This window comes from Ptychodera flava, chromosome 22, assembly GCF_041260155.1.
Source record: "Ptychodera flava strain L36383 chromosome 22, AS_Pfla_20210202, whole genome shotgun sequence".
Taxonomy (NCBI): domain Eukaryota; kingdom Metazoa; phylum Hemichordata; class Enteropneusta; family Ptychoderidae; genus Ptychodera; species Ptychodera flava.
In genome coordinates this window covers 26,531,704-26,548,370 of record NC_091949.1, presented here as the reverse complement: position 1 = coordinate 26,548,370, position 16,667 = coordinate 26,531,704, and the positions used below count along the sequence as shown (strand labels likewise).

At 37.1% G+C, this 16,667-nt stretch overlaps 1 pseudogene; it reads right to left on the bottom strand.

Annotated features, from left to right (window-relative positions):
• Nucleotides 1–7,879: 7,879 nt before the first annotated feature.
• Nucleotides 7,880–15,260, bottom strand: LOC139122315 (2-hydroxyacylsphingosine 1-beta-galactosyltransferase-like; annotated as a pseudogene).
• Nucleotides 15,261–16,667: the final 1,407 nt, after the last annotated feature.

The following is a 16,667-nucleotide window of genomic DNA, read 5'->3' as shown; positions in this document are numbered from 1 at the left end:
TGAATTCATTGAAAACAATATTGTATTTTTCTCTCCGTTGATTGACATCATAAAATTGTCGAGCATGATTAAAAAAGGAACACCCGTCGCTAAACAAATACGAGGTACAGAGGTGTTTTTTCTGTGGCCTTGATCAAAAATTAATAGTTTAATTAAACTTGTAGTAGAGCACTCAGTGAACCATATATGTACTTTTTTCATCAATCTGCGCGACAGTGGATAATTAAAACAACTCGAATGGCTTTACTAATTGCTACACTCCTCCCCTAAACCTTCGTGATGAACGAAAGTTTGGGAGACTGCAAAAGTCCACAACCACATTATGATATTTATTTCTCTAAGCACGAGCAATAGACGATTTTCCGCTGATTGCGAGATCTCGCGAGACTTTAATACATGCCCGTAGAAACAGGATTCCAGCTCAGTAATACAAGTCAAACTTTGTATGGAAGTAGAAAAAGTGCAGAACTGAGCAAAGATTGCAACTTCATATATTTTATGCAGTGTTTAACGTAATTAGCAACTTGTCTTGTTTTACGCAGTTTGTCCTGTGGTGCGAGAACACGTCCACTGCGAACCACATATTCTCGCGATATCTCGGAATGTCTCGCGCGGTTCGGAACATGGTCTATTGCCAATACAGGTTGTTGAAATTGTAAGCAAATGACGAGTTCTTAAATGTTAGTTGTAACTCAGTATCACCCATGTAAACATTTTCAATATATATATATATATATATATATATATATATATATATATATATATATATATATATATATATTATATATATTGAAATATATATATATATATATATATATATATATATATATATATATATATATATATATATATATATATATATATATATATATAAAGTAGCACTTTAAAAGCAAACCGCAAAACCTACTAAGTACTAAGGTTGTCTGTTTTAAAGTTTTTGGAGTAGCTGTGCCGTCCGATACTAGGGAGACAGGAGGCTAAACTCAACATTGTGTGGTTTAACAACCTGTATGTCTGCTGCCCCCTGCGGTCCTACAGACAATTCAGCTGCCCACTTATCACCGTATACTATACAATAGATCTGCGTTGAACCGATGGTCACAATGCCAGGATATAGATTAAGGAGTCTGCCGACAATGTCGGGTGTAATATCAGTCAATCGCAAAAGAAATCAACCCATATTGAAAAGTGGTCGCGTTTTCTTGACCTTTTTCAGCAAATATAAAAAGCTGACTCTGGACACCACTCTGCTCTTGATTTCCAGTTTTGTTTTTGTCTCTCTATTGCTTCATTGTCTTCTGTTCTAGTATTTTTTGTCTATAAATATTTTGTTCATTACAAAAAAAAAAGAAATCAACCCTCCGAAAGTTGAAACATAAACAATATTGTCGTATGTTTCACTGCAGGAGGGCAATACCCTTGCACTGCAACGAGGGCGCAATTTGCGTGAAAGTTACTGGTCCGCAACAGTGCAAAGAAAATGCCACACACGTAATGTAGAGCAGGGAACTATAGGCTTGCCACAATTATGAAACCTTCAGTTTTATTATTAAACATTTGCAACTGAATGAGAGAATGAGTTCAGTAGAATATCACGCACAGCCTGTTGATTGCCAGCTTGCGATGCATATATGTGTTGATAACGTTACCAGACCTCGATAGTCAGGCTCCAATAGCAAACAAGTGACTCATATTCCGTATCAAGACTGCTAGTAGACAAAAATACTCTTCGATCAAAACATTACATCGATGACGTAAATACTATCTCTTACAAGGGGCATTTGAGTACTCTAGGGGATAGAGGAGAGTTTGAATAGTTTGCGCTGGGTATAAGGGTTGGATCTGGACATATTTTGGTTCTCTATTTTTTAACAATTTAAGGCCACAGTTTTGAAGGTAATTCAATAAAAATGAATGAATAACATGGAAATGTAATCCAATGGCCCCAATGTTAATAATAATTAAACAAATTTTTATAGTATTTTATGACTTCTATTTTGACAAAATTTAGATTAGTATGAATTTCATAGAATTTTCATAAGAAATACCTACAAGCAGACCTTGTAATAGGGGACAGAAAACGAAATAAAAATGTAAACTAATTAAATAAAATGCAAACAAAAAGAGACAACAAAATAATGTACACATAATGAAATAATGTTAACACAAGTGTTTTGGCACTAATATCACCCCATTTGACAGAGGCTGTAACCGTTGATAATATTTTCAAAGTTTATATTCTATATAACAACTACAGTTTCTTGCTATCTCCCTGCATTCTAAAACACGAATATTATTCAACTTACCAACAAAGCCTGTGTATGTATATACTATAGTTGATTATCGAATAAAAATAATTGAATTGGAGTACAGACTGAACTTAATTTTCCAACGATGGAATACACAGTACACATACACTGGCTGTGTTAACGTTGGCAAGCTGAATACTGAATATTTAAACATGATAGGCTTTAAAACAACAGATAGGAGTTGACACAAAGAGAAAATATATCGAAAAAATATCAAAACTTTTAATTTATTTGGTTTGATAAATGTTTAGCCGTATAATAGTGGTAGATTTGAACATTTTCGGTCATATAAAGGGAGATTTGAAAATGTTTTAGAGGGTACTGAGGGGGATCTAAAACTAATTAAGATTGCAATCGCGATTCCTCCCGCTCCATTCCGAACCCCCCCCCCCCCTACCAGGTATTTGTGACTGAAGGCAAAATTTTCCGAACGTTTAGATAAGTCCTACACTATCGATTAAAGTCCTACACTATCGATTAAATTCAAAGTCTGTCAACCAGAGACAAAAGAAAAATTCCACCAAGGAAAATACTCACCACCTGTTATTGCTATATTGTAGTCACATGATGCTTCTGCACATGACATGATTAATAGGACAGCGTGGCCGCTAAGCTTCTGACCGGCGTGATACATATTGTTATGTCGGTCATTTCCCCCACACTCATGACCTGAGATTAATTAGTCTAGAACATTCTCAGGTGACTGTCCTTCACGACCTCATGACCTTGAAGTCAATTAGTCATATTTACAACTTTCTAGAAATTCAATTAGTCGTGTAAATAGTGATATTTTTAGGGCAGTGATAAGCATATCAATTGACGTTTTAGATTTTTCTTATGTACTCTTACGTAACCATTTGAGTATAAATAGGGGACCATAAAGCTTGCAGTCAGACATTTTGGAATCGTGTCTCTGGTGTTTTACTTCAAGACTTTGGAAACTCCAGCAGTATTAATTTCAAGACTTTTCAAGACCTTCACAGCTACGCCGGATTTATTATGTTGACTTTGTGCAACCTCAAGCCTGCAAGCAAGCCAAAGGACTACATTGATCTGCCTCACTGTCTGACTTTGGCGCTTTGCCGTCCCAGCTGAGATAAGAAGCCTGTACACTTTTACAGTTTGTATTCTATCCCTTGACTTAGAGATTAGTTTTATTCTTTTGTGTAAAGCAAACTGCTGAGGTCACCGTTTTGTTCGTTTTCTCTCACGTAACAATATAATTACCGTAGTGAAGGTTAAGAAGTTTGTCATTTTTCAGGCCTAATATTATATAGGGCTCAGCCCTTGGTGTCGCGCCAGGGGTTATTAAAGATTGGCAATGTTATTTGTATTGATTCATGATAAACTGTAATTGTTACTTCATAAACGTTTATATGACAACTATGCCCAGTTTCCCTCTGATGAAAGCAGTTCACGTACGTACACGACGTCAAACCCTGCAGCAGGGCAGGTATAGATTTTCTGTAGCGTGTAAAAATTTTGGACAAAAATTGGCAATTTTTACAATGATAACAGCCTATTGCGATAAACAAGGGACGTATTATGCAATCATTATCATTGCAATGGTAACCGCACTGCCCACCTTCCATTTGCAAGCTGAAAACTATAGCGTTCCGTCTAAAAACTGGCAATTTTTGAATCTAATTATTGACACAGGGGGCGCTCTTCTATAATTCAATCCCAGCATTCTTTGCGTATGCCCCCGTTCATATGCACGACAGTTTTCTCCCTTTATCTATATTAACGATATTTTGTATCAGCGACAAGGTGCATAATAACATTTACTGGCTAATAAAAGAGGTATATTTTATAAAAGGCATGTTATATAATAGTAATTTGTTTCGTTTTTGTTTATTTACGAGTACTCAAAAAAAAACATGGCGGCGCCCATGAAAGATTGGTACACTTCCGGTTACTCGCATAGTATATTATGAATAAGCGCATGCGTAGTCAGTAAGCCGCTGGCGCGACTATTAACACCGTGATCAGGGTCTTTTCCAACCAGGTGTCTTGCCTTCAGGGATACAGTAATCCCTACACAACAGATACCTAGCATTGTGGGTTTTTTATCGCCATCATAGACCACTAAGAATCTACTACCAGCCTTTCTAATGTATTAATTAAACTTTTTCATTACATTTCACAACATTTCATTATTTTTCTTCTCCTTCAAAAACACCGATACCCTTAGTGTTTGCAATTTGTACATGTTGCAATAGTACGGCAGATTTCACATTATCGTTGACAGTTACATATATATCACACAAATTTTCATCTTATAATTTTCTTACAAATTAGTAATACAGCCTTTCATGTATTGCTAAGACAAGGTGCCGCTGTTGTATTTTGCTAGCCAATGACTTAATAAACCGGCAGCTTTTATTTCAGGGTTATCAACACATTTTATGCGTAGTTAGGAAGAAAAGGCGAGTTCAGCGAAAATACAGCGCAATAGTTGACTATTTTTTTTTTATTTGTGGTCATTCAGACCAAGTCAACAAACATATCTTGACATAGAACACATTGTGCCTTTACGCCCCTATTGTTTAATATTTGGAATCTATTTTATTCTATCTAATAAGCTGTTTCTTGAACCAAACGACTTTTCTAAATTTGATGTTCTTAAACACTGAAAAGATAATTAAAACAAAAAATAAAGCGTACCATACAAAGTTTATTGAGAAAGAAATACATGCCCTGATGTATGTATTGAAACACAGTTTTTTTACTCTTCAAAAAGTAAGCTTTGTATTATTACTCACCGAAAACGTCTGACGTTTTGAACTAATTGCATGCTTGCTGGTAAATATTCAATCGATATCAGACCAGTAGCTCTGAAAATGTGTACCGTTCACAGCCAATAAAGTCAGCAAATTAGCTGCAAAAATGAGTAATTTGATTCAAGATAGAGGTTGATTTGTCGTGAAGTTTTTAGCTCTCTTAACTAAAACTATGCTCAACTTGATATTGTGATGTACAGAAATCAATGTGTACAGTCGTACAAAACGCACCGAAGAATTTCCCGCGCTTTTGTTTTTAATTACTAGTATGTAAGTACCAGAATAATTTCCATTTGACCGACAGCCCTCTAATTTTGCATACCCAGAATCCGGTAGTTATGAATACATCTGTCAACCAAGATTTCTATCCTGCCATGCGCAATGTGCTCTTTCCTACAAAACTTGAAATTGCTTGCTCCTTTTCGGATGACGGAGAGTCCCGAAAGGAAACTCCGTCAACAATATTGATTAGTTCACTGGCAAGCTCTTTTTACACTTAGCATGATGATCCACTGCTTTCAATTATCAGACAAACTTTGGAATGTAATTGCATCAACGTTTTTGGTGTTCTTTATTAACTGGGCATTTAGTTTTAGACCAGTCAAATGCCTAACTGACTTTATATTTTTGTTGTTTCGTTTTTTTACAACGACTGCACAGTATACGACACGCCCATACCGGTACCATGATACACATGATGATTATAGTCACAATGAGCACGACACCGATTACATCTATGAGGTAATACGCCATAAAGGACAGGTTTCTAGCTTCATTGTGAAGGTGCTTGGCGCCATGTTTGATGACGTAATCGACCCAGAAGACAATGGTCTCCGTGTTGTTCATTGGCTTGTCTTTGTATATTACGGAGAAGCTAGTTTATGCCTATGTTAGGTGCACCAATCCTTAGATTAAAGCGTAGTGTATAATAGATGAATTAAATCTTCATTCAGATAAGAGTAATACACCCTATACTCTTTCCTCCTTCTCTGATGAAGATATTTTTTCAAACCATTCATCTATGCTCAGTGAATTTGGCATTCCTTTGAAAGAGAAGGACAAAACACTGCCTATGTTGTATTGGATACCTAAACTGCACAAGAACCCTCACAAACATCGGTTTATTGCAGGATCAAGCAAATGCACTACTACACATCTGTCACAATTATTGACTATAATTTTAACAACCATCAAAAATGGTCTTTTTCGATATTGTGACAAAGTGTATGAAACGAGTGGGTTGAATCAAATGTGGATATTAAAAAATTCCAAGGAATTGTTGCTTGATTTAAAAGTCAAGAAAAACAAGTACAGATCAATCTGAACATTTGACTTTTCCACACTATACACCACAATTCCCCACGATAAACTTAAAACAAGGCTGTCATCTCTTGTTAAACAAGCTTTCCTGCATAAAAATGGCAGTAGAAGGTACCAATACATTATCATCAAACATGGGTCAGGTTATTTTAGTAAGAACATGGATGCCCAGCACAAATACACAGATGAAGAAATTATTAACGTGCTTAATTTCTTAATCGACAACATATTTGTTAAGTTTGGTGGTATGACCTTTCAACAATCTATCGGCATACCAATGGGTACAAATTGTGCACCACTTCTTGCTGACTTATTTCTCTATTCATATGAAGCAGAGTTCCTACAATCTCTCTACAAAGCAGGGTCTAAAAAACTTGCAAGGCGTTTTAACAACACGCAGAGATATATTGATGATCTGATTAGTCTAAACAATCCAGACATATCAAATTACTTACATCATATATACCCTGATGAATTGGAAATCAAAGAAACCACTGAGAGTAGGAACTCAGCTTCATATCTCGAGCTGTTCCTACAAGTGGGTACTAATGGGCTACACACCAAGCTGTATGACAAAAGGGATGATTTTGATTTTGAAATCATAAATTATCCCCACTTATCAAGTAATATTCCATCTGCACCTGCTTATGGTGTGTATGTGTCTCAACTTCTCAGATATTGTAGGGCTTGTGATTCCTACGCGGATTTTCAAATGAGACACAGCTTATTAGTATCAAAACTAGTGAGACAGGGATATACATCCAAAAGACTCGTGAGGACTTTCAAAAAGTTCTACGGTCGATATTATGACATTGTGGCCAAATATGACACCTCGGTCACTCAAATGATTAGCGACAGCATTTCCGGCTTTGACTTATAACAGTGATTCATATACTGTATCACTTCATACAATATTAGACAATTTTGGGACCAATCCTGACGGGTGTAGCATGCTAGCAGGGTACGCTTACCCATTCCGGACACCTGGTACCACCACTAACTATCAGTGGTTCAGGATGATCCTACTTAAATTTGTAAATCTCAAATGTCCCATAGACCTGGTAATGTATTACCTTGAATGAAAATGATTATTGGACCAGTTTAATGTCATATTAGACACGTAACTAATAGCCTTCTGTTTTGACAGGTACAAATTGAACATGGAACTCAGAGAAATATGCATGCACACGTTTTCGATGCCCTTGAACGAGCGAAGTGAATATCAAACTCCGTGTAATGTGTACGACTTAATATTAATCAAACTATGAAATCTGGAGTAGGGATGGCGTTATTCATGATTTTGACCGTTGTTTACATTTTACTGTTTTTGTACGCGCTGCGATAACAGCTAGAAACGATAAGGCAGCAACATCGTAATTTCTGAACATAATTTTGATCAGGAAACCCGTATTTTAAACAGACACGCTGTCAGCTAAAGCGAAGATGAATATCTGCGTTGGTTCTGTTTTAGTAAGGGTAGTTTATTATACACACAGTTCGGTGGTCACTTTCTGGGGTATGTTTGTTCTGTAAAATAGTATGGACATCTTCAGGGTTTCTGAGAAAAGGAGCGACAGTAACACAAATGTTACTATAGGGTGTACGGGGTTAACTTCAGTTGGTAAAAAAGTGTTGTCTCCTGGAGGGGTTGTGCTCCTAGTATTGTCACACTGGGGTGTGCCACCTAAATTGAAAATATTGCAAAATATATATGACCCAATTAGGGATTTTCTTGGCCAATTTGGGGACTTTGTACTGTTATTCTTCTGTATGTGATATTTTGCCTGATGTACTGGGACATTACATATTTTACTAACCTATATTTATGGTTGGTTTGGAGGAAAGGACACCAATGTTTAGGGATTTTTCCCCTTAAAAAGTGACCCATTCCACATCATAATGAATTATCTTACCTGTTGTTTGTCAGGACGTCCATGACCGACTGGTAAAGTTTGTCCTCTGTTACGTTAGAGGTATGCAGAACGGGACCCATTCCCTTTGCTTTTACACGTGCCGCATTGCTCAACTGGTCACCGAAAAATGGCACCACTACCATGGGAACTCCGTGGTAAATCGCCTCGTAAATACCCATAATTCCAGCTTGATTAATAAATACCCGTGTCTTAGGGTGTCCTGTAATCATGAGAACGATGAGGTATCGCTTGTTAGCATAATCTCGGAAGTATGTGACATAAATTTATTCGATATCTGATACGTCATTAAGAATTACATTATACGTCGTGTATACTGACAGCGAAATTGCAGCAATCTTATTGGTCAAGATGGAGAAATAAGAGTTATAGTCGAGATTCACCACCCTTGAAACACGCTCGAGCTTGAGAGAAATGACGTTTTCAAAGTTTCACAATAAAATAATATAATGACAAAAATCTGCCTCATCAACTGGTTTACCACTTTACTTTGACCAGCTCACCTTCCATACATGCACTGACTATCGTTCGTACACAGATGTCTTGAACTGGTCAAAATCTCATGTTATAATATCGACTGCAGGTTAGTTTAAGTGTGCATCATTTCAAAACCGGCTACGTTGCGATAAGTATTTACAGTATATAGGTTCAGCGTTCAAATCTGAGCAAAATATTACTGAAAATCTCGGCTACAACAGAACCTTTGCAAAAAAAATTATTCTTCGAAGAGTTTCGAATCATCAGAGATTAATAATAACCTATACGTTTGGCAAGCTCTGTAAGGAAGATAAAGAATACTTTAAATGCAAAAAAGTCTGAATACAAAGACATACATTAGCTAAGTTTATTTCAGTTTAGAATTTCTATCATTGACGAGTGATACACACATTATGAATTCTTACCCAGTAAATCGTTGAACGGAAGCCATTCCATGATTTTAGTGTTGTTTCCAAGAGAAGGGGTCCTAGCACCCTTAAACTTCCATATAACTTTCAGTGGCAACCTTGGCAATGCTTTAGCAATGACGTCTGGGAGCCTGCCAAGTGTCTCTCCTTTTAATTGTACGATGAATGTCCCAAAAGATTTTATGGCAACTTCATTCTCGGCACTTTGCATGAAGCTTTCCAAGTCCTGTTGCAAATAAGTAGCATTATTTATCAACTGCTTGAAATTCACTTTATTGAAATAGAAGTATGCATAAACGAACATGAAAAGCCTTATTATAATGGACATTTTCGTCCAATTTTAGCTCCAAAGTCGACATTATAGCGTTTTGAGATCGCTTGTCCTACACTGCGTCAAGCGATCACGAGCGGAGTGGGAACGCATTCAGCGCGTCCGCTAGGCTTACAGAACGAAAATTAAACTCTTGTAGCACCTTGCTAGAAATTGTCGTTCATCAGAATAATTCGCGTTGATTGTGAATATACTGACAAAAAATTCTGAAATCTTGTCTTGTTTTCCTGTTTTGACGCAAATTGTTAGGAGGTCTAAGGTCAAATAGTCTCAAAAAAACCCACGGTGTCATGCTATTGGACACCGCGCCCTCAGATATCAAAACATAATGTACAACGAAACTGCATAGGTAACAGACGCAGGTGTATAATACATGCGATAAACTTTTTCTGCTGCCACAGTTACGATGGCAAGAGAAAATCTAACCAATCACAGATTTTAAGCGGCAGGCCGCTTTTTAAAAACAGCGCCATCACATAGGCATTTTGAATACCAAGGAATGCCCTACAGTGCAATAAATTACCCACAATCCTGTTTGATTTGTACCAAAGACGCTACTTTTCTTATAACTTTTTCAGTTCTGCATAAAAGCAATAATGTAAAGTCTCACGATAATTGATTAATTATATTTATTAAAAGTACGTTGAAATATTGTAGTATGAATTTCAATGACATATATTTTTTACTATAACCCAAAAGGGGATTCGAACCCCAACACACTCACGGCAACATCGCCTTGCTGCTAGGCCTCACACAAAACCAGTCGGCCACCGTTTCCAACCCGAAAGTGTTGGTCACAGAAACCGACTTAGATGTTACAATTCTGTGCGCGACAGAGCAACACAGTGTGCGTGAGCAGACGACACACAGACACAGTACAAACACACATAGTAATCGGAAAAGCACGAAGCTTTTAAAGAAACCGTTAAATACCCGTAAAGTCACATTCTGCAGGTACTACAAATGTCACTGTTTTAGGAAGCAAATTATGAGCAACTGAAGTGGTCATTCTCTGAAAAAATACGGCTAGTTTTTCAATCGGGTTCGAACCCACAACATACGGCATCAGTCGCCTGGCGGAGAGGCAACAGAGAGAACCGCTCGGCTAAATCTCCACTCCGAAAAAAGTTAGCATGTAAATTTCTTTTATCTTTTCTATTTGGAAAAAATTTAATATCCTTTTGATTCATAAAATAGGTGCAACTAGTCTCCCATCACTTTATTCTGTGTGGCTGAGAACATAACCAGTGGAACATTTACAAAAATGCTATCTCCTCTCTCAATCACACACAATTTTCTTAATCCTTTAAAATGGGAATTGAGAAGAAAAGTGTCCTTAAAAACACGTTTTCAGAATTTTTACAAGTCCAGGAATTTGTCTACACATGGGAGACATGGTAGACTACACAGGCCCCCGGGGAATCTACGTTGGTACAAATTATGATGTATTATGGGAAATCTCTGGTACTATGTGCCCCCTTGACCATATATAGGCATTTAGATTACAGGTGACTCTATACCTTTAAGTGAGTGTTGAAATGGCACAAGCATGTTGCATTCATACAGTTCTTAGTATGAATACCCGCTAATGGAATCAAAAATACAACAATAAATTTCATTTTGTCACAGTGAGAAACAGTTTAACGATTTCTTGTTGACAATTGTGACAATTGTGCATTTTTTATTTTAGATTTTCAGAGTGACGGATGTGAGCACAGTTCAGAGCATTATAGATATGTTTATACCGTCTTCTCAAAATGAATATTTGCCTTCGAAGTTCAGTAGAAAAGGTTCTGAGGCGTCACCTTTGTTAGAGGCATTATAAATGTAACTTTTGACAACAAAGTAATAATTGTTATTCCATGAGTAAAAAACGTCCTCTTTTTTTCTAGAGTAAATTCACGACAAAGTAGTAGCCTTACATATGATATAACACATGATTATAGAAATATGGTTTGAAATCAAGTACAACTTTTATACCAGATATGAACTGAATATGCTCATGTGTTTTACAACAGGTTCATTAATAGTAGTACACTTCATAGAACAATAAGATATATGTTATCACTATATGAAGCAGGTTTTTTCAACATCGCAACAACACAGTACTCTCAGAGTTTAATCACTAATTACAAAACTTTATTTAATATGCAAATGAGCTGTTAATTAACTTTACACTGCTCAATTCTTCATGGGACAATTAGATATCCATCAGATCAACATTTGTAGCACGTTTTCTTTAATTTGATGCTGTAATTTTAGAGTAATGTCACTAATTAGAAAGTTCATTCATATGCAAATTAACCCTAAATTAACGTGACACTTTTCAATAATTCATAGCACAATTAAATATATTTATCAAATCAATATCTGTAGCACGTTTCACAACATTTTGTGCCGTAATTTCAGAGTTATATACCAAATTACAAAGTTTATTAAATATGCAAATGAACCCTTAATTAACTTTACACTACTAAATGCTTTATAACACAGTTAGATATCTGTCGGATCAGTGTATGCAGCAGTTTTCATCACATTTGATGCAGTTATTTCGGAGTTATATGACTAATTATAAAACTTCATGAAATATGCAAATGAGCTAATTATTAACTTGACACTGCTCAATGCTTCTCAGTACAATTGGATATTTATCAGATCAACATCTGTGGCAAGTTTCATCAAATTTAACGCTGCAATTTTGGAGTAATATCACTAATTACAAAGTTCATTAAATATGCAAATGAACCCTTAACTAACTTCACACAACTAAATGCTCTACACCAACATTAGATATCTGTCGGATCAGTATCTGCAGCAGATTTCATCACATTTGGTGCAGTTATTTTGGAGTTATATCACTAATTACAAAACTTCATAAAATATGCAAATGACCCATTTGTTAACTTTACACTGCCAAATGCTTCTCAGTACAATTAGATGATTATGAAAACAATATCTGTACCCAATTTCACTTACTTGGGTGCCGTACTTTCAGAGTTATATACCTAATTACAAAGTTCGTGAACCCTTAGGTAATTTCACACTACTAAATGCTTTACACTACAGTTTGATATCTGTCGGATCAGTATCTGCAGCAGGTTTCATCACATTTGGTGAAGTTTTATCGGAGTTATATGACTAATTACAAAACTTCATAAAATATGCAAATAAGCTATTTATTAACTTGACACTGCCCAATGCTTCTAAGGATAATTATATTATATCATGCTACCATTCGCCATTCTGATTGGACGAGAGCTCATTCCACCGATGCTAAAATACTGTTTTAGCACTGCTAGCAGTGCTAAAACGGGCCCCTAACCCAGCATTTTCGAAAACTGCACGGTCGATGCATTTGAACGTACCTATCTAAACCATAGACCCTCGAGAAAGACCGAAACAGTCCACTTTGTTTCAAAGGCCGAAGACCGAATTTTGATACACAGATAAAGTGTGGGTCTGTAACTCACCTCTTGGTGTAAATAAGTTTGGATCGATTATGAAAGACATCTCTGAAGCAGCACGTTTGGGGTATGATGCACACAAATATTAGCGCGACAGAGCACCGTGCACTTTGCTTGATATTGCGGGAGTCGAGACGCGATATATCCCAGTACCGCTCTTTAAAATGAAGATAGTATTCGTTCATACGCAAATAAATTGACACTTCCTCACAGTAACGGTATGTCAGATATTATTTACCAAAGTTTGGACTAAAACAGATCGGGATGTCCTAACGATGTAGACCAAGAAGTTCAAAATAACAATGGGATGACTCCTGGCGACTGCGACGATATTTGACATCAAATGCAACGAGCAGTGTCAGCGTCCAGCTCTCCCTGCATCGGGCAACACACTCAGAATCAGCACAACTGTTCATCACAGTTGCAGTCATCGCAAGTCTGGATTATTTTAAAACTGCTTGTTTTCTGGTACAATTAACGTTCAAATTATCCATGAAATATAGATCCTGTAACTTCACTGTGTCACCACTGAATGTCGCGACGGTATGCGGTACAGAATGAGACAAATCTATTTTTAGTATGCCAAAAAAGCCAGGACTATTGTTCTTATGTAAATTTACGAAAAAAATAGTTACTTTTTTCTTTTGATTCTCTTGACCCGTTTTCTGTGTGAGTGCAGGTATTTTGACAAGTATTTAGTATAGTGTTCGTGTTGCATGCGAATAACATGCAATGTCGATATGGACGTAATGCGTATTTATCGTAGGATACTGTGTGCCTGTACGGAATCCCAACTTATAAAAATGCTCGGTCTCGGGCGCAGAATTTCCTACGTTCGATCTCTCAGACGTCCGTTTTCTGCATTTGGCGCTTAGAGTGATGAAAATACTCAAGTAAGACAACAAATACACGCAAGTTGATATAATATAATAGCAATAACCCCCTTCGCTTTCGGGTATACACTCGATTTTGGTACAATTCGCTCCATATAGCACTCGCCTATTGGCTCGTGCTATATGTCGCGCATTGTACCAAAATCTCGTGTATACCCTCCTGCGGCGGGGGTTATTGCTTAATTAGATATATATCAGATCAATATTTGTTGCAAGTATCATCAAGTTTGGTGCAGGAATTTTAGAGTTATCTCACTAATAACATAAATTCATTAAATATGTAAATGAGAAGATCATTGACATGACACTCACAGTATCATCATAATGTTCTGAGATCGTCATCTGTGAAAGTTTCATGAAATTTTGTGCAGTATTTCTTGATATATGTCTACACTGTCATTACCGTCTCCATAGGGAAACCATTGTACGGAAAAAGACGATATTGCATAACTTCATTAATATGCAAGCCACACTAACCAAAATCTAATCAGTTCCTGCAAGTAGCATATGGTACCTGTGTACCAAATCTGACTTGAATCTGTTCAGGCGTTTTTGAGTTATCGTGTAAACAGACAGACAGACAGACACACACACACTAACACACACACACACACACACGGACAGACAGACAGACATCGCTATGACATTCGCCCACGTATTTACATATGTGAGCTAAAAATGCTTACCTAAGTGACAGTGTGACCACAGGACGTTTGCACGGATTTTATAGACTAAATCTACACTAAAGATTGAAATAGTGACATTTTCAAATGAATTTGGATTAATAACGAGACTGCAAAACAGCTTGGGTGGAACATTTATGGTTAAAATAACACAAATACATACACTTAACGTGACTTTAACAGTTCTCATATTGTACATATCATGATGTCTATAACAAACACTCATTTTTAGTTGATTTAGAGTCCACTAGCAGCGATGAACATTAACAACATTAAAAATTTCAACGTTCTAGTGTTAAAATACGCGACGGTAACGACATTTAGATTACTTACTCTTTCTAGAGGTGATGCTTGTTTTGTAGTTACAAGCCATACGGTATGACATGTGGCATTATGGGATGTGGAAATTCAAAAGTAAAATCTCTGTTCCAAAGAATCAATTCCATTTCAGCAAACATTTCCGCCACCGACGACTCTGGTCGAACACTGTACTTTATATTGAGAGAATCAAAGTGCCAATACATAAGTTTCTTTGTCAGTGGTGAGAGGGCGCACTGCAAACCATTTGTTAGTCTGGTTCCCTGACCCATTTCCCCGGTAGAGGGCGTGGGGAAATATAGGGTCAGGTACCGGGTAGCCATCTTGAACAGAATTTTGTTCAAGATGGCGGAGATTAGTCACCTGACAGAACATGCTACAACAAATATGGCTGCTACCATGAAAACGCCGGTCAAAATTCGATTGGATCAGAAATATGTTCGAACACGGGTATCCGAACCAAAAACATTGGCACACGAGACGGGAAACATAAACTGAAAGGATTAATCTAGAAGTACGGGGAAATAGAGGTGATTGAAGGCTGGCTGTGATATCGCAGCAGTATTTGTTGCGTTTATCGAACGCGCTAGGGTCATCGAGGTCATCGCCGACTGTGGCGTGACCCCAATGACCCGAGCACGTTCGATACACGCCACAAGTACTGCTGCGATATCACAGCTAATTGAAAGCAAACTTTGTTGGAACTGTGAACGAAGATTGATTTCGATGGATAGAATGGTGTCCGAATTTCGTGAAAAATGCCAGGCATCATGTTGACGTTCTAAAAGTATTAAGAGTTGTGCTAAATCACAGTGGCTAAATCATTGAGGTAGAAAGTCTTTCTTTCTACCTCCACGGCTTTGTGGTACAAACAAGAAGTTGGTGTCAAGTGAGCCTGAAAGTGCGAAACCAAAGAAAGATGAGAAAAAGTTACAAGTGTTACTTTCATCCAATCACAGTTTGTTTTATTTTAACCCAATAGCGTCCATGTTTACATTAGCCGGTACCTGACCCTATATTTCCCCACGCCCTCTACCGGGGAAATGGGTCAGGGAACCAGACTAACCATTTGTGAGTCGATTGAAGAATGTCATCTTGTCTATGTGCTGTGAGAGCATACCAAACGGCACGTACGAAATAGACTTCGGTGCATTTGAAAACAATTCTACCATGGCACTCAGTGTACTTATTCCTATAAACGGGATGTCAAGCTGTGTAACAGGAAATATCCCACAGAAAGAGGCCTCGTCCAAAATGGCAATATCGAGTTTTTGACGACGTTGTCAATGTTGCAAACTTATCAAATGGACTATTGGTGGCGAGTCAACCCTATGTGCCATGTGTGTAACACCTGTGCATATTTCTCATATTTAGCAGAAGATGGCGATAGACAACATAGTACCCACACGGGCCAAATTATACACACGCACACGGTGGGTTTACAGGTAAAAGTGAAACATGACCTAAAACTTCACAGGATGGTAAATTAACCATCCTGGAATCGATTACGATAAAAAAACAAAGTGAAGGGTAGTCACTTTTCCGGCAGGTCGTCACTTTGTACTATTGCAACGAGTGTAAGTCGTCACTCTGTACGATACACACAAACAAACAACAGATATTGAATATATTGAATATATTATATTTATATCTATACATTTATACATATATTGAATATATAGTGAATATATTTATATTTATACATGTATACATACATGGATAAACCGCAA